The sequence below is a fragment of the Ambystoma mexicanum genome, chromosome 4p, assembly GCF_040938575.1.
Source record: "Ambystoma mexicanum isolate Mex_15411 chromosome 4p, UKY_AmexF1_1, whole genome shotgun sequence".
Classification (NCBI taxonomy): domain Eukaryota; kingdom Metazoa; phylum Chordata; class Amphibia; order Caudata; family Ambystomatidae; genus Ambystoma; species Ambystoma mexicanum.
Window position 1 is genome coordinate 1,287,370,309 of NC_090927.1, and position 19,663 is coordinate 1,287,389,971.

The following is a 19,663-nucleotide window of genomic DNA, read 5'->3' on the forward strand; positions in this document are numbered from 1 at the left end:
CAGCACAGAGAGGGCCACATTAGTTGAGTCCTCAAAATCAGAAGAGCCAGAGAACTACCAGCATTAACCCAAATTGGTTCTCCTGGCAGGCTGGTCAACAATGTATAACCAGATATATAACCAGAGTGGCATGGTCTGGGGCAGAGGTACCATGGTGCACAGCATACCCATCATCCTCTAGTGCCATGAGATATTCAGACCCATTAATGCATCAACCTATACAGATGCCTTGGGTTCCGGTCATGTCACCACAGTGCAAAGCACTCCTGCTTGCAAAGATAGATTTTGTGATCGGTTTTTGTTAGGACAGTTTTTCTAAAGTCTACCCAAAGGGACTTTATAAAACTATACCTTGGGCAATACAGAAACTCCAATTCTTAGTATAAGACTGTACCACCTGATATTATGGTAGCAATAACAGCACAGCCAGGCTTATCTTAGGATGGAGGGCGTGGCGGGGGGCTGTTGCATACATGAACTTGTAGCATACACAATCATTTTCCAAAAAAACAGTGACACACTGATGTATTGTACAAATAATGATTTATTTCATGTATACTATTAAGCAAAGATTCTTTAGAAAGGTAAGTACGATTATTAGTCATAAACACAATTATAAAAACCAACGCAATACTTATGGTATCTAAATGAAAGTATAAACCTTATTTAGAATAGCAGTATGCAGCTCAAGGTGAGTAAAACCTAGTGTTATACATTTAGAATGGCAGTATGCTATTCAAGGTAAGTAAAGCACTATTGGCAATACACTCTTATACTTATTCTATTTCAGGAATATGTAGTTTGACCAATGTTACTTTTCAGAATAGTTGAACGCAATTCTAGGGTAAGCAAGAACTCTATAAGACTCTTCAAAAAGGCAATAAAGACTTGAAGGTAAGTAAACCCTAATGCTACACATATAGAATGGCAGTATGTTATTCAAGGTGAGTAAAACTCTTGGTAAAACACTGTTGCACATACTCAGTTTCAGGAATCCTACAGTACTACCAACTCTGTTACTTTATAGTATAGTGGAACACAATTCAAAGCTAAGTAAATAACTTTGTGCACTTTTCAGAATGGCATTAAGCAATTCACAGGTAAGAACTGTGTAACACTTTGTAACTTATTCTATTTCAGCGATAATCAGTTACAGCACTAACTCATCAGCAAGTAAGTACTTTGCAACACTTGTGATGTTTTCTAGACAGAGGCTTAATGATTTAGAATTCCTTCCCTGTTCTAGGACTTGAGTGATCTCAGAGACAGAAGGGAGACACAGTGGTCCAGTGGCCAACAGTATGCAGGTCAGGATAGGCACAGATGCAGGAAAGCCAGCGTTCCAGAGGAGATAGAAAGTGTTCAGGGACTTCGTTGAAGGCTCCTTGGATAAGTTCCAGTGTTAGGCCTGGGCAAACCCCCGACTACAGGAATCGCCACCCTAGCGACACAAGACTTTGGTAATTATTACCCTCAGCCATACAGTACCTCAGCAGTGAAGAGGAGCTTGCAGATGGACACCCTTATGGTGCAGCAGCACAGGACCCGGTCTCTGGATTCTTCATCGTAGTGACCAAAGAAAGGACACTGGATGGGAACTTGCAGAAGCAGTCGACAGAAAAGACTGCCAACAAAGGATTCTTCTGTGCTTCTCACAGCTCTGTGAATTTGGTGCCTTTTTCAAGGTACCAGATGTGGAACAGTCGTCTGATCGATTTGCCCCTCTATCTCGGTGCAGGACTTCAGGGAGTGGAATCTTGTTTCTGGAGTCCAACAGGATTCCACCGAAGTTTCAGCGAGATTCGTTCACAGGAAGACATTGCACAGCGCTCGCCGTCCAGGTACCAGGTTATTGGCGGTTTGCAGCCTATGAAGGTCACAGCTCATCGTGGGATGGCTCGAAATGCATGCCTTAAGACTGATTGGTCCCACCAGTCCAAGGGTCGTAGTTGTTGGCTTCCGAACTTCCTGGTTGAATGGAAGAAGGGGTCATCAAAGGCAGCAGTTACACAGTAGGCACCTTGGGTCGCTGCAATCAGCTACATCCATCTTTTCTTCTTCCTCATCGTATTCAGCGCCAGTGGTCGACTTATCGTCAGCTTCCAGATCCAGGCCATTTATCCAGGAACCCTTCCAATCTGCACACATGCTACATTCAGACTTTAGGGGTGGCTGTCCCTTAAGGACAGCCAACCTCAAGGTTAGGACTGGTTCCAGGCAGGCATGCCAGAAGACAGAGCTGTGGAGTTTCAGGCTCCTCCCCGTTTCCGGTTTTCAGAGACACACTGGAGCCTCATTGGGTTGCACAAAGGGTTCCCACCCAAGACAAAAATCAAACCACGACCTCCCAAATCCAGGACGGCAGAAGGACCAAGAAAGGGACAAGCACACCGACAATGGCAAAAAAAGAAAGGTCACCTTTCTAGATAAATGGTGACCCTTCTGTGCATTACCGCGGCTGGTTTGACAATCTGCAAGTAAAAATCACACAAAAGATGGTAGAACATATTCACTGCCAACAGCCAGAAATGTTACAGCAGCGGCGAGAAAGAGGATACTATGCATCATCACCCCAGCGCTCCACATAAGGTGTGGTGATCTCACAATGGGGATTGTAGAAAGGATAAAAAGTACACAAGTAACCCAACAGAACATAAAAGGGGAGCCCAAGGGGCACCCCAGGAACACTCTCTGTAAAGTGGTGTGTGGTGCAATAGGAAAATGCAGATGACCAAAAGGTTATGTTAATGTTAAAGGATATTTTTACTGCGCACTATCCCCACCGTCGTGGTCCCCATGTGCTCTGGTGGATCTGAAACAAAAAGGGGGGTAGGTTAGGGCATGTTAGTAGGACCGTGTTTGGAGAAGAGCAAGGGAGCTGTGAAGTACTGTTGGCAGCGTCAGTTCGGTTAATGCAGTTCGCCGAGCTTATTGGTGTGGTATTCGAGTCTGTTGTGTGCTGTTGTGTGGGGGTCTGTTTGGTGTGTTTGTTGTGATGTGGTAAAGTGCGTGTGGGTTGCTGCGGTTTTAAGAGGTGTGGTTGTGTTTGGTTAGTGTGTGGGGAGTGGTGAGGTTTTTAGACTTTTGTTGGTGTTGGATAGTAGCCTTGTTGTAAGGAGAAGTGCACACTCCTAATGAGTCAGCTTCGTAATTTATGGAAGGTGGTCTTCCTTTCAGTGATTAAGTTTCAGCATGATAAGGCTGTCTCATCTGTCATTATGCTAAGTCTGCAACTTTTGTGTTTCTATCTTTGTATTTGGCCAACCCATATATCCCAGTTTGTCGTTGCTGCAACCTAGTCCTTTCGGATCGATTTACTTCGGACCTACGCCTGTACCCTATGCCCTTTCTGGTTGGCTAAGGTTGTTGGTAGTGCCTTTGTGTTAGGCATGTTTGCTATTCTGTCCTCATGGGGTTGTCGCTCCTGTTCTATTCCACCTAGCATCGTCTCTCTTGTTCTTGTTGGAGTTTCCCTTAGTCGGTCCTAGGTGGTGTCTGTGCCGTCATATATATTTTGTCAGTCTGTTCTTTTGGGTTTCCTGTTTGATTGATTGTTTTAGTTGTTTCCGTCTGGTTCCGAGGTGTTGAAGAGCCAGGTTTTTAGGAGTTTTCTAAATTTCAGGTTGTCTTTGGTGTTTATTTCTTTCGGGAGCTTGTTCCAGGTATTTGCGGCTGGGAGAAAGAGGACCCCCTAGTTTTTTCTTCGCGTATGGTTTTGGTTCCAGGTGGATTTTATTGCTTGATCTGAGGATTCTCGTTGGCTTGTAGACTGTCATTTTCTTTTGTAGGAAGTCTGCTCCCAGTCTGCTGTGTGTGTTCTGCACATTGTTTTGAACGTGATACAATGTTTGATTGGAAGCCAATGTAGCATTTCTACCGCTGGTGTGATGTGGTCTCTGCTGGATACTTTGAGGGGGAGACTAGCTGCTGAATTTTGGACGCGTTGTAATTTCTTAAGGTGTTCCGGCATCCCCAGGTAGAGGCTGTTTACGTAGTCAATTCTTGACATTATGAGGGCAACGATTGTTGTTGTTTTGTGGGTGAAGGAGGAGAAAGGTAGGATTCTTCTTGTTGAGTGAAGGAGGAAGAAGCATTTCTTAATTATTGTGTTTACTTGTGGTTCTAAGGGTAGATTATTGTCCATTAGGACTCCCAGGTTTTCTACTACCTTAGATTGTGTGGGTGCGTTTCCCAGTTCCGTCGGTAAGGGAGTGTAGGTGTTGTTCTCCTGGTTTTTGGATATAATCATGATTTCTGTCTTTCCTGGGTTGATTTTTTTTAAATTGTTGGTGTTCATCCAGTCATAGATTTCTTTTAGACATTCTATTAGGGTTGAGTGAGAGGCTTGTGTATCTTCAATTTTGTAGATGATTTGAGTGTCGTCTGCGTAGTTGTAGCATGTAATGTTGTATTTTTTGAAAATCCTGATTAACAGTTTGGTAGATGTTGAAGTATAGTGGTGATAGTGAGGATCCTGGGGTACTCCAGTCGTTAACTCGTGGAGTACATTTGAAGGGTTTTAGCCATACAGTTTCTGTTCTGTTTGCTAGGAATGATTTAATCCAGAGTAGTGCCATGTCTGTTATACCTATATCTTCTAATCTTTTGATTAGGGTGTCATGTCTTACTGTGTCAAATGCTGCTGAGGTTGAGCAGAATCAGGGGCAGAGGTTGTGTTGGAGTCTGCGATTGTTTTTAGGTTGTCCCAGATGGATAGTAGTGCCGATTCTGTTCCTCTTGCGGGTCTGAAAACGACTTGTGCTTGATCTAGCAACTGGTGTTTTTCGACGTGTCCTTGAGTTAGTTTGCATGCATAGGTTTCTAGGAGTTTTGCCGGGTAGGGAATCTTTGAAATCGGTCTGTAGTTGGAGAGGTCTTCTACGTCGCCACTTGTGTTTTTTAGAAGTGGTTTAATATATGCAGATTTGAAAGATAGTGGTACAACACCTGTTGTAAGCGAAGCTACAGATTCAAGAGATTTCTGTAGTATTCTGATGGCGTTCCTTGTGCGAGGATTGATTTGTAGATGTCAGGGGGGCAGGGATCCATGGGTGATCCTGCTTTCTTGCTGTGTTTTAACAGCTTGACGAATGTCTCTACTGATATTTACGGAAAGTTTTGGAGTTTGTGCTCTGGCTCCTCGTTGGGTCAGGTTGGTTGAATGTTGGGGTTTGTTGGTCTGTTTTGTATGATTTGTCAGATTTCGTTGATTATGTTTTTAAAATGGTCTGCCAAGTTGTTGCATAGTTTCTGTGTGGGTATTGTAGTGTTGTCGCAACCTGGTGGGTTTCTCATTTCGTTTATGATGTTGAACATTCTTTATTGCAGGGGTGACAGCGGCTCAGTCAACATAGTATGCCTCAGGGTACTGTTCGTGCACAGGGAGTTATTAATGACCTAAGTGGTCCGCCCGTGGTTCTTAATGCACTGGTGGGTCTCACCCCTGCGTGTATTAGCCTGGGCATGTGCGTAATATGCAGGCGCGTGGTTGCCAAAGTACTGGCGGGTGTTCGCCTGCCGGAATCAGGATGCACTGATTGCAGCAACTTCCCCACTTAGGTTATCTAATCTTTTTTTTCACCTGCATCCAGACGTAATCTGCGGCTGCCATCGTTACCTTTTGAGTTTGCACCATACAAGGAGCTCCAAAACTGATCAGATGTGTGATTACTTTTTTCATGGTATCCCTTGTCATAGGCACTGGCAAATATTTTGCACTGTCAGCAAATGCTGTGCTGTTTCTACTGCTTCGTGACAGAGGCTACATAGCTGTTTATCCCTGGCAACACCCAACCAAGCCCCTGTGTTCGCGTATACCAGCAATACTTCTAATTGTAGACTCATTATGAAACGCACTAGTGAAGGCATGTGCAGTTTGATTAGATATTCACAGGGAGTATTTATACTCATACCCTGGGTAGAGTAATGGGCGTATTTTTGCGTGTTTGCTAAGTAATTAATTGATTCAGTACGATCAAGATCCTTTGTTTTCCATTCAAAGTCAGGAGCGAATAATTCTCCCAATGTCCCTGGTAATCCTTTCATGCCAATATTATAATGTTTAAGTACCAGACTTTGCATGTGACTAAATCTAGTACTGCTCATGCAACTCTGGCTGTGTTGGTACATAGAACCCAGTAAGCTTTCCTTCTTTTGGCAGTCAAAGTATATGTTGGCCCATAGTTTGCAAACAGCCAACTTCCATAAAGTTTGGAGGGATGTTAAACCTTGCTCCAAGTGAATAGCTTCCACTGGGACAGCTGTTGATAAACGCAGCATAGATCTGAGTAGTTTCCCCTCCAGCCTTTTCAACCAATGCACTGCCTCCTCCGGTAAGGTCTTCAAGACGTACAGAATGCCAGGAACCACTGACGCCCTGTAGGCCATGATTTTCGCTTCAGTGGACCTTCCCCCTTGCCTGTTGATGACTAAAGATAACCATTTTGTCCATGCCGGTGAGGTCGTAGCATTAGCATGGCAAGTACCATTGACTTTTGAGGTTATGTTCATGCCAAGGTATTTATATACTTCAACTTGTTTCAGGAGCTGGCCACACAATCTCCATGTGAAGGCCCCCCGCCCCCTGTGGATGTGTCCCATTTCCTGTCGTCATAATCTTGGTCTTGCTAATGTTGATGCGTAGACCATTAAGGGCCACATATTCCTTCAAATCGTCAAACGAGCGTTGCAACCCTATGGGGGGGTCTGATCAAAGATAACTGTATCATCAACATAGTGATACAATGTAGCTTTTTATCACCCTATCTAGGAGGGTAGTTATGTACAGTTTTTAGAGCCTCAATGAAATCCGAAACATATATGTTATATAATAGTGGTGCAAGTACACAGCTCTGCTTGAAGCCAGTGTTAGTTGGAAATGCTTCAGTGAGTATCCCTTCCTGCGCCATCCTTACCCTGACTAACGTCTCACTATGCAGCTTCTATATGTAGTACTGCACTGATGGGTCCAAGCCCCTTTCTCTCAGTTTGGACCATAGCCTCCCTCTATCAACAGAATCGAAGGCTGAACTATAATCCCTGAAAACATATATAAAGTCTTGTTCCATGGTTTCGATGTGTATCAGAGATTGAAGGTAAGAAGTACGCAGATAAACTAAATTGTGCAGTAACCTTTTCTAAATCCTGTTTGTGTGGTATCTAATATTGCGTTTGTGTCTGTCCACGTAGCAAGCAACTCCAGTAGGATTCGGGAGAATATCTAGGAACTGCTGTCTAGCATTGCAAGCAGTCTATAATTGTTAGGGTCGGAGTGAGCCCCTTTCTTGTGTACGGTTATGAGTATCGACTCCAACCATGTGGAAGGAATACACCCAGACTCTCACAGATGCAGAAACGGGTCACTCAGGAGTACAGCCCAGATTTGTGGGTCACTCTTAAGTATTTTATTGCTCATACCATCCGGCCCAATGGCCCTGGAGGATTTGGACTTGATAATTATTGAGGCTATATTGGCCTGGCACACGTGGTCCACACCAGGGAGTCTGGCTTGGGAACATCGTGCCGACTGCTCTGAGAAGTGTCTTTAGCCCAGTATGTGTTGTTAATGCGGGCTGCCGAGTTGATCTGTTGGGCAACAAACCTCATGGCTTGTTTTTACGGATCTAAAGGTACGTAATAGGAACCAGAACTTCTTAGGGTCCTGAGTCCTAAGCAGTTTCAATAGGAATCGCCAATTTGTTGATTGTTTGCTGCATTTATGATCTTGCAGCCAATTTTTATATTTACATATGACTGGGGCTTTTAATTTCTTTTTCTCTTCAAAAGACATCTGGTCACTTCTACTAATTACTCTAATGTCACTATTCATTTGTTTCTTTCTATTATCTATTTCTATGTCAAACAAAGCTCCAGTCCTTTCCACTTGTGTTCCTCTACAGGTTCGTTTATGGACAGTTATGCAGTGCCTATTTAGAAGATTTTTCAGTTCCTAGTCGTGCTGCTTGAGAAGGTCAGGGTTGGTCTTAATGTAATAATCTAAGGCTAGAGTTAAAATGAATGATGTTATGAATGGACCACCGAAGTCTACTTCCCTGAAGGTCGACAGTTGGATTTTCTCTCAAACATTACCTTAACCGTGGAGGGAAGCTGACCTTGTATGCTTAATAAAGCATGATCCCCTATATCAATAGGGCTCACATGCAATTCTGGGGAGTACTTCAACATGGCAGTATTTACACAAATAAAATATATACAACTGCTGTATACACCATTTGACCAAGTCTGATGAGGTCAAATTCCAATAAGGCTACCGACCAGGCCTGTCCCTTAAGCTGTGCTGTCTGGCTTCAGATCGGGGTCATTCAATTTTTTGCCATCCATGTTAAAATCGCCTGACGAAATCACACCTGCACGTGGGCGCAGTCTGCACCATTGCCTAAGCATCTCTGTGACAGCAATCCCAAGAGCCTCGGGGGTGGGAGGAGTGGTCATAGAGCGCGACTAACAGCAACGGACCAAAGCCAAAAGGCGACTTTATTAGGATTGCACAGACCCTGTTATTGTAGCCTGGAAAGTCACCTAGAACAGTTAAATCATACGCTGTCCTTGCTCCTATACAGAGCCCCACCCCTAGGGCATCCCTTGGCTCCAGCCACTGCCGACTTAAAAATCACACTATACTCGTCCAGATCAAAGGGGACAGTCAGCCAAGTTTCCTGTAGGAGAAATACATGAGAACCTATTAGTTGGAGGCCACGTTTGTTTCTAAGAAAGGAATTGAACCCACTGGTATTCCAGGGGAGTACCAGGGGAGTTCTTTAAGTGATGTTGGCTCCACAGGTAAGCTTCAACAATTCCCACCCATAGAAGTCCAACAACCCTCCATCCTCTGCATGTCCAACCTGTATCCAACTCCCACAGACTGACCATGTACATTTCTTGTAAATCCTGTTCCCCAGTGCTGGTCATGTCTGACAAATGGACGGAAAGCAGTAAGCTCAAAACCCAAATCTTTGAAGCCTTGTGCATGTTTACATACACATTCCACAATAATTGGCGAGATGAATGATATAATTACCCAGTTCGCACAGGGAGGCAGTTCTAGCGTAGCAATATCTTTCGTTACAATTTAGCGCAGGGCCGGTATAATGTGGAGTAATTCCAACAACCAACTTCTGTTGAGATAAGGACTACTAGTCGTCAGAGACAATTCCACCAATTTAATATATCTGATATCGGGGTATCGTGTGATATCCAATTGTCGGTAACTCTGGGTCATTGGTCTTTGTAGCGCGTCCACCCTTGAGTGCCAGGTTCCAGGCGTATTACCAGATGTTTCATGGAGTAGGTTTCCACTGTGGTCAATGGATGGCAAGAGCCCAGTAGGATTTCTGTTTTTTTTTTTGCCTCCTGTTTTGCTTGTGGGTCTGCGATTTCAATCCAGTGACAGATGAACTGAGATCTGCAGCTATATCCCTGTTTTTTTCTGATGGAGCTGCTGCTGGGCGCTATTCATTTATCCATGGGGCCCTGCAGCATCACCCTCCTTACAACACCATTGCCATACTCGTTAAGTGACCATGTATGGGCCTGCCAATTTGGTTAGTCGTAGTTGTTGAGGGTTTAGACAGGCATCTCTTATAGCAAACTCTCTTGGATTTAGCTATCAGCCATTTACTCTTTGATATTCTCTTTTTTGGTGCCAAAGTAGCCTGTTCCTCAGACTCCGCCGTCACTCCGACCGTATCCACCCTTGTTCCCGCCTTCTTAGTAAGTTGTGTGGGGTCTAGATTGATTTCCACAGAATATGGAGGAAGCAGAGTTCGATCAGGGGTCGAGAGCTCTGAGCCTGGTGTAGAAACTGCAGGAATTTACAGTGTATTTGAGCCTGCTCCTAAACTAGGTACACTAGTGGTCTTTCCCAGGAATTCGTTTTCCCTTCAGCTTCTTTAGTTTGTTGCCATTATCAATGCTGCTGGTAATGGTTGCCTCCAGTATTTTTCACATGGTTTCTTATAGTCCTCTATAATCCTTGGCTATATTAGAGCACATCAATTTTAAGTTTTGGATTTTTCCAAGCAGACAACCCTTCACAGGAGTTGATTTTTTTTGGTCTGGTAATCCGAGGTAAATGTGGGGCTGTCAGAGTCCGTGTCTGTCACTGGAGGTACATTCAGAAGATGTAACAAGCTTTTGCAAGTCAGACAACGCAGAACCAATTACGTTGTCATGATTATCCTTCCCAATGCCCATAGAGTTCCTGCGAAGATTCATACAATTATTCAAAAGTGAACTGTTATCGATGGCAAAGGATCTGGGGGGGGAAAAATTTATCGCGTTTTCCTGTACATCACCAGTGGCCCCTTTGGATTCAATTGGCACTGTAACACTCTGCACCGCTGTTGGCTCAGGACACACTGCATCCATGTATGTTGTAATTTATCGTTTTATAGAGTCTGGTAAACCCAATTGGTCCCTTTTTACTCCCTTCCCCAGTCCACAAATGTAAAGGTAAACAGCAAGGTGTATAGGTAGAGGATTAACGCTGTTCCCCACTATTTCCCTCCCTAAACCCATGCAGAGTAAGATGCTCCCAATTGGCAGTGTGGACCGGAGGGGAGGAGATGAGTTTATAACTCCAACATGGATGCTGGTAGGCAGAATTCTCTGAAATTTGTGAATTCCGTTCTACCTTAGAACCGCCAGTTCTTTTGCTGGACTTTAGTATTTTTAATTTTTATCCTCGATAGTGAGACCTTTTTCCCACTCTCTCATGCATTTTTATTTGATTGGAACACTGTTTCTTTTGGTTTTGGAGTCTGACAAACTCCGTAGGCATAATCTTTTTGCATTGTGACACACAGCACCTTCAGTGCAGTGGCATAGGGAAGTCCTTTAGATTTCCCAAAGGTTTAAATACCTTCTCTTGGATAAACTACTGTTTCCAAGAGAAGTAAAGTGAAATTGGCTTTACTTTTTGTAACTTTGTAGACCCAGCACACACCATCTCCCTTTGAGTGCTGAAGGGGTTACATAGTATCCTCTTTGTCTACTTTCTGATGTAACATTTGTATGTTACCCTTTCTACAATTAATGGCTGGTGGCAGTGGTTTACTTTTTCCTACCATTGTGTTTTTACCACAGACTGTGTTCGCAGCTGCAGTAGAGCACCCATGGGTGCCCATTTTGTCAAAATGGCCCTAGTCTTCTTTTTTCGCCATTTCTTGTTGGAAAGGTCCTTCTTGAGATTTACTCTGCGTGCCAAATCAGGTTTGGTCCCTTTGTTTGTTTTGTCTTTGGCAGGCTTTGGTGCTGAAACCCGCCTCTGGCTCCAGCGTGTCTGGCAGGGCAGGAAGCAAGGGAGGTGCCTGAAACTCCCTGTGCTTAGTCTCTTTGGTTACAGGAATGCACTCGAAAGTGATTGGCCGGTTGGCTGTCCTTGGAGGACAGCTGCCTTGCTATGTGATTGACAGCTAGGCTGCGATTGAATAGGAGAGACTTGTATAAAAGGCAAGGTCTTTTGCAAGGAAGGCAGAGTCGACCACTGGACGAAGGAATCCGAAGAACAACTTGGAAGAGACGCTTGCTGCAACTCCTGGACCATTGGTTTGCCCGGTGAAGCCCTGCTGCAGTGCCAAAGCTTTGAATTCACCTTGACTAGAGAAGCCCTGCAAAGGACGACTTCTCTCCCTGGGTTGGTGGGACCAATCGACCCCAAGACGAATTCGACTGAAACCCCTCTTTCTCTGCTGGCTGTACTTCCATTGCTGCTGCTGGAACCGACTGCCAGGGGACAGGAACACCAGAATTGAGTGCATCGTTTTTTAGCCGGACTCGAGCTCCAGGAAGATCCTCCGGACTCCCTTGAAGCAGGGCTTACCAAACCTGAGCCGCCTCAACAGAGTGCTGGACCCCAGAAGCGTGGACAAGTCCACAAGGTGTCCAAGAGCCACAATGGTGCTATTCACGAGAAACTGAAACCGCACAGTGCAGCTGATCTGAACCTTGCCCATTGCTGCCGCGGACCTTCGAATCATTGTGCAGGAGTCCCCAGACGTACTCCCTCTTGTTCCCACGACTGAGGCCCAGGAACAACAGGATCTGCCATACTACAACAGGAACAGAAGCCACCTGGAACCATTTCTTCAGACCTAAGGTACTGTGAACTAAGGGGTACTTACCTCTTGTTGTGTAGTTTGCTTGCTCTCATTTGAGACTTCCATTGGCTGCCCTGTGCAGAGTTACTTTCAGCTTTGCCTTTCACAAGCTTCCCAGCTTGTGGCCCAACAGTGATTTCTACTTCAACAAAACTCTCTTTTAACATTGTGCAAGACTTTTACTTACCTTCAAGAAGTGCCTCGGGTCCCCTAGACTTTGCTCAAATGACATTGGATGGCCTGGCTCCCTGAAGACTCTTCTAACCTGTGACTTTGTTTTAACTATCCCTCCACAAAGTCATACATACCTTACTTATATAGCTAGGAAAGGGTTAATCTGCATTACATTGGGGGAGGGGAGGTGGGGGTCAAAAGTGCTCAACTGTTTGAGAAACTTGTTAACCATTGTTTCCTCCCCTAACCTTTTCCTTTTTGCCTCAACTTCAGTATTACCATTTAAGTGTAAAAAGTGATATATTAATGTCCACAGTGTCCTAGCAATTGAAGTCACCTCAGGGGGTAGGAATATCTGTGTGCCATCCCAAAAGGGTATCTACTTACTTTATTGAACTGAAGGAGTGTATTTTGAAGTGTATTTTTATTGTTGCCAATTGCTCCCTTCTAAAGAAGGCTTATTTTAAAACTGACTGTTACATTAATAAATAATTATTTTATCAAGAAACCTGGAGTATGTGTTATTTGTATACATGTCACTGTGAAACTCTATGTTGCAACCCTACAGCTCACATTGACCGCTCTTGAGATAAGCCTGGCTGCTCAGTCACACTACCAACTTGTGTAATACAGGCCTATGCCAAAGGTTGGGTTAACTATTGCCAAGAGGACAAGGCTGGTGTAGTCTCCCACAGGTTTACTACATACAATCTTGCCTAACAGATGCACTGGGCAGATTCGAACCCCAGGGAAGAGGGAGGTTGAAGGTTGAATATAGCAAAGCATGGGTCTAAATGGTTCAATTTATTTAAATTTGAATTTAACATGGTGATACGCTAATGAAAATGTGTATATTTGTTAACCCTCTTTGAACTTTTTATTCTGGCTTTGATGGTGAGCGTTTGCTGACTACTCTTGATGTCTTTCTTTTTAAGCCATCAACGATTTAGACTTTAGAAAAACATTACTGGCGATAAGTCTAAAAGAAAAGCTACCTCTGTGCTAATCCAGGGAAAGGAACAAGCACATTATTTAAAATGTTTAAACCCATCAATGACGCAAACCCTAATCATCGGAATTGAATATCTTTAGTTTGCGATCGATAGTGCAGGGTGAGTACCTCAGCAACAACCTAAGAGAATTTCTTCCACAAAGGGTCCCATAACGAACTGTGTGACTGAGTGAGGTGTACCAGGGATTGAGAGTGTCCCAGGTGGACCCTAGACAGGAATAACCGTTGTCATAAGAGCGGTTTGCCCCAATATAAAGTCCAAAGATCACTAACAGGTGTTTGAGGTGGCGAAACAACCAGGGTAAGAAGGCGGGGGTCAGTGAGGGGGGTGGGGGGATGTCTATCTGATACCCGATTGTGTATCTGGTCCCATTGAACACAGTTTATTAAATTTGGTTGAGCTACATGGCAGTAGTAATGGTGCCAATCAATAGGCTTTATCTACACCAATTGAGACACTAGATCTGATCACGTGGGAAATCTTTGAAGTCTCCAGATAAGGAGGTGGAAGTAGTGATTAATGCTAGTGTCCCCCTAGCTAATAAATGTCAAACTGGGGGATGTTATACCACCAACCCTTAGACAAGATCCTATGGTGAATGCTCCCCATGAGTGTGCTTCACATGATTCTCCTTCAGTACATGGTGAAGTTAACAATGATGGAAATACCTGTGAGACATCTAAGGAACCATGGAAGGGAGTGCAGGGTGACCCACAAAGAAGTAAAAATGCTACTGTTAGGAAAGATTTCGTAATTGTAGGTAATTTTCCTTCCATGTGGCAACCCCTAAACTTTTTGCTGTTGTGTTTTTCACCTTGTTCTTGACTTTGCCAGAGAAGTGCAGCCTTCTGCCGCACTCCTCTGGGCTTTCGCTCCTTTCTTACGGGGAAACTGACATGCCCTTAAGACAGTCAGTACCGGGGAACGCTGTTTCCCGTAGTTTCTTTTATCGTGTTGCAGCTTTAGTGCAACACGACACAAGAGGGCACTGTAAGCTAAGTTACAGCTCTCTTGGGTCTCTAGCCTTCTACAGGCCCTAGATACTCGTTTAGGATGGTATTTGATCGGTGCAAGTCATTCAGGGACTGGAATGGTGGCAGCGATCGCTTTGTGTATTTTGAGCTCCTTTTGGCGTTCTGAGCGCGTTTTTCGCACTGAACCCAAAATGGTGGCATGGCTTCCAAAATGGCCAGACCACGAGGCTCCTTTGTCCTGTCCACTGACCGTCTTGCTCCCTTCACCTTCCCCAGGTCGAGCGACCCGGGGCCTTCCTTATTTGGGCATGTACTTTCCCGCGAAACACAGATGCGTTCGCGGGCTTCTACATGTCTTTTGTGTGCCTCCAGGGTGTGGGCTGGGATGTCTGGTCCCAATACACATCCTGGGTGCCAGAGAGTCTAGGGTGGTGTGAATGCCTGGGACCACCGTGGTCCGTGATTGGTCCACGTATGGTGTGTGTGTTGATGAGCGGATCTCCCATTGGCTCCCCTCCGTTTTGGCACGAAGGGAACCGTGGATAATAGGGGGCTGGAAACACCACTACCAGGTCGATCTCCTGAGTTCTCACGAACGAAGGAATACAGGAGCCAAGTATCCTGCAACCAAGAGGCTGGACCGAGGAATCGCTGGTGACCCGCTGAAGGACTCCTCCTTTGCACTGCTGTCGTCCTGTGAAACCCTTTCCTCCTTTGATCGAACCAGAAGGCCTGTACTGGTGCTTCGACCTTTGGAATAGCAGGAACAGCTATTCCCGGCATCTTCATCATCTCCTGCCAAGTAAGCCTTCGGAAGCGTCTCTGGGCCATCCAGTTGACTGACCAGCTTACACGGGAGTCTTGCTCTGTAACCGCCGCCAGGTTGTGTAGTATCTCGAGTCCTTGTCACTCTCCCACGCTTCGTGCACTTGGCGTTCCCAGGTCTGAAGGGAGGCGTGTACTTTTGACTCAGATACACACGGCCGCTCCGTTGTCCTGCTGCGGCAACAAACTGTGCCGGTTTCGTCGATTGGGACGTCTTTTTGCTCTACACGACTACGAGGCGTTCCCTGCTCTTCTGAACCTGCCAGCTGCTGAAACTAACGTGGAGAAGCCTGGGTCTGCTTGCTTCGGGGACCGGTGAGTAGTATAGCTAGGATCTGGTCGCCCTCCTGCAGTAGCCCATTGCTTTTCCCCGCTGTGTAAAACAGCACCCGTTTTGTCCGTACTCGCGCTCTGCTTCTGCCCGCTGTGGAGGCTGCGCTTGAGTTGCGGAACCTGTTCTTCTTCTACTGTGCACTAACCCGAACTGCCTGACTTTCTCCGAAGAGCTTCTCCTTTTGCCCGTTGGCACCAGCGCGTGCAGGTACTTTGAGCACAAGGCTCCACTCTTCGCAGGGCTCGGACTTCCACCTAGTTAGGTGCCTCTGAAGGCGAACTGAGTCGAAAGCATTATCGCACTGCCTGTTTTCCTTCCCTTTCAGGTGGACTACACATTTCGTGCGCATAACGCTTGCGACTGTCGTATTTGTATATATATTGTGTTGATATGGTATGTGTTGGTTTAATATTGTGATATTGTGATTTTCTCGCTACGGTCATTGTTTTAAAGGCCTTAAAATAAATGTGTATATATTTTTGATATAACACCTGTTTGGAGTAGTTTGTAAGCGCTCTTGCTTTGTGTGCTCATTGCGGGCTTTCAGTCACCCTCACCCCTCTTGAGACCTAGTCTTGACCGCCGCGATCGCTACCTTGATTGGTCTGGCTCGTCCAGAGGTTACCCTGTTCCAAGTAATTAGGTTGGCCTTCTGAACTTCTGCGCCACCAGGACAGAGTTCAGAAATCCGTCTTAACAGCTACAAGCAAGGGGAAACACGCAACTATGACCACAACAATGAGAAGAACGTCCCTGGTAGTGACAACCCGCTACACTTGTGCTTGCTGGAATGAAACTGCTCTTTCAAACTTGTGTATTGAAATAGAATCACTAAAAGAAGTGCGGATGGAATTTGTTGCAAAATTTGATAAACTGAGCTTAATTAGCACGTCAGGGTTGAGTGGCATTAAACCAAAGAGTGTCCTTGGGAACAGTCCTGCCCCCTCTGCTAGTGCTTTTTTTGCGCACCCAATCCGCATTAGCATATTGCTAGTAGCACCTACCATTCTGAATCTAAACTGAACAATCTGGGTTCTGCCAACAGCAGATGTGATTCAAACACTGCCCTAAAAGACCCTTGGGTTAAATAGGGTGCAGGGAAGCTTAGGCACACATTGGATAAGCCCCATAGTGGCCACTATCGACAACCACTTGAAAAACCATATTTCCCCCATCCTGGCTGGAGTAAACCCCAAAACGGTGGTGGCCGCGAAAGAGGGAGTAATCTGTCACTCGGTGCCCGTCAGTACGGCATGGGTGAAAGCCGCGGTTGTTATGTAAAACATACTGAGACTGGCACCCAGGATGTTCGAATATCCAGACTCTTTAATCAATAAATGCATCCATTGGATCCACAATTTAAAGGGGTGCACCTTGATTATTAGAGAAGCCATTACCTTGTGTGTTAGACGTGAAATGCCAAATGGCCCTGATTATAGTATACAAGTGTTTTTTAATATTGGGTCCATAGCGGATGGCCTCTTGGCCATTGATTTCCACACTTGCCCACCCGCAGGCTCAAGGATCGCCCTTAGAGGACCATTGGCTGAAGTCAACCAACAGAGGCCAATATGCCCTATCGGCCAAGGGCAAGGTGCTGGGGCAGTGGATCCAGGCCCAAGATCTTCCTGATGCAGAGCAAGTGACTCTGTATCAGGGCATTAGGGTGCAGTGCTAGCACAGGTGGATAGCGGCCTGGAAAGTGTGGATTGGGTGATAACTTAACAGAGCGAGTCTCTCCCCAGTGCGTGGAACCATATGTGAAATGTTATCTTGATTATTGCTGGATTGGGCAAACCTCTAATTGACTCTGCATTTTATACAGGGGAATTTAAAAAAGGTTTCCCAAAAACCTGGGCCTTGGAGGCGTTTGATATGCAGGGTTATAAGACCTTTGTTATACCAGTTTTCAAAGGAGCTTGGGGCAGACCATCTGGTGAGATCAGATGGAGCTTCGGGGGAAGGATAGACGATCGCTTCCTATTTGCCCGTTGAGCACAAATCTTTCTGTTCGCCTGGTCTGGAGTTCCCCAGTGCAGATTTTGGCAGGGGTGAAGAGTTGCAGAAAAGGTGCTTTAACAGTGATGTATTACTAACATTTTGTTTTGTGTAGTATTTTTAGTGTATCATTTGTGTAATAAACGTCCATAAAGAGTGATTCTATCTAGCCGAGTGTGTGCAAATTCTTGCCTTTCAAGCGTACAATGTTTTCTATTTAGTCTATTGAGGAGAAGAATAATTACTATATCTGTGCACTTTATGGAAAGCAAAACACCTGGGTGTAAGACTGATCAGCTTTCTCATCCTTTGCCACACTGGTTTTGGCCCAAGGGAGATTGCCCAGCAGCCTTTTCACTGAGGGGACTGCATTTGCGCTCATAAGCAGGGGCTGATTTCGGAATGGGCATACGTGTTTTCCCCCAGGATGTGCTCTAACTTCGATCACTGTGTTAGCTGGGGGTGACATCTCATGATGAAGCCCAATATACTGCTTCCCACGCTTGGCTCCCTCAAGTACAATTTAGACATAGTCGTGGGCATTCTCCCCCCATCGCCCTCCACCCACCTTGATAGGGCAACCTGCTATACCTTAGAATCTTTTCCCATGTTACGAATAAGCAGCCCCTAACAGCATGGATCCAGTGGATAGACTTATTTGCAAGGGCCTCCTTATGTTCGTTGTGGTTTAGGGGCAGTTTAAAGACTGTGTAGATACATTCACCCTCCCCTCTGCCAGGGACTCTCATTGCTGGGGTTGCCGTATGGTTCATTGGCGCATGGTCAACTCCTCTAGGTGGCTTTCTCATGATGGCGTTAGACCCAAGGCCACCTTCTACCCTACTGGCAGAAGACTGCAAGTGTGGTTGTGTAGTGGCCTTCTGTGTGTTTGAGGTGTAGTCATGCCCCCTTGAGGCCATAGGGGCCATAGGCACTTTGTCCGTCGGATAGCTTTAAATATTTTGGCTCTCATTACAGCCACTAGAGCACCCCAGCCCAACAGGATCAGGGTTTTGATTATTAGGAGAGGTAACAATGTTGACAAAAAGTACAATCTGCAATACATTTGCCCCCCCCCCCTTTTGTTCTCATGGAATGTTGATGCCTCTCCCTTAGTCACTCCTTTCCCATGTTGTTCCAGCAGCAGTAGGAGTACGTTTTTAATAGACACCAGTTCGTACAAAACAAAGTTGCATTTGCATGCCCCTGGGTCATCCACCCCATCCTGGTCAGCGATGGACATTGGTATTGGGCCAGAGTAAGGCGAAGCAGCAGGGGGAAAGATGACACCAGAATTAACCACCTCTGGCCCCCGTTAGTTCGACCAGCATTGGCACGTTTGCAGTGCCTCGCCTTCCCTAGGGTTCGTTGGGTTGCATTCTGGTTGGGTTGATTTTGTTCCTGCTGCCTGTGTAGTTAAGGCTCAGTTTGGGCAAAAGTGGGGGCATAGTGGAGGAGCTAGCGGCCGATGTTTACAGCATTTTACGAGGGTGATGGGGTAATGCTTTGTGTTATTGCAACCGCTCAGTCATTTTAAAGTCTAGATTGGATTGCGTGTCCCAGCCTCTATTGATACCACTGCCACAAGATTGCAATGCAGTTCTCCCCCTGCCTGTTTGCTTACCTCATCAAGTGTTGAATACTCATTCAAGGGTCTTTATCATGTAATCTCCTCTCCTCCACTCTTCCGGTTACAGTTAGCAAGCAGATTTCTGCAGTAAAATGCCTCGTGGCCCACGGCAACTTCAGGTATGGTAGGGCCCTAGAGGCCTCCCGCTGCAGTCACTGAATACCGTGCTTGGAACGAACACCCGCGCCTTTGTCCCCAATGGGCTTTGCCCTTGCGGGGGACTACAGGAGTTCTTAAAGGGCTGGTGAGTGGGGCTTGGACATGGCAGGCAGCAGTACTTCCTCGCTCCAGGGCACTCGGGAACGAACACCCGCGTCCTTGTCCCCGAGGGCTTCCTACCCAGATTTACCTAGTCAATCCATGTTGAAAAACCAGACTTGGATTGCATAATCAATTTTGTTTTCTGCTTTAATCCTATCAATTGTTGCTTAGCTGGATTAACATTGCACAGCCAGAGTCATGTGATGCTCAAACATTTAATTGTTGCATAGACAGATTGGGCACTATATCAAATTAATTGCTGCATGACCATATTCAGATTTCATTTGTGTCTCACACAACCTCACACAACCCCTGTTGCGTATCTAATCCGTTTTTGC

The 19,663-nt window shown here is 45.6% G+C and overlaps 1 protein-coding gene across 1 annotated transcript in view; it reads left to right on the top strand.

The window, feature by feature from the left end:
- The window catches only part of LYST (lysosomal trafficking regulator), a 3,942,656-nt gene that overhangs the window by 191,954 nt on the left and 3,731,039 nt on the right, over positions 1 to 19,663 (top strand). The gene's annotated exons all lie outside the window — the stretch shown is intronic.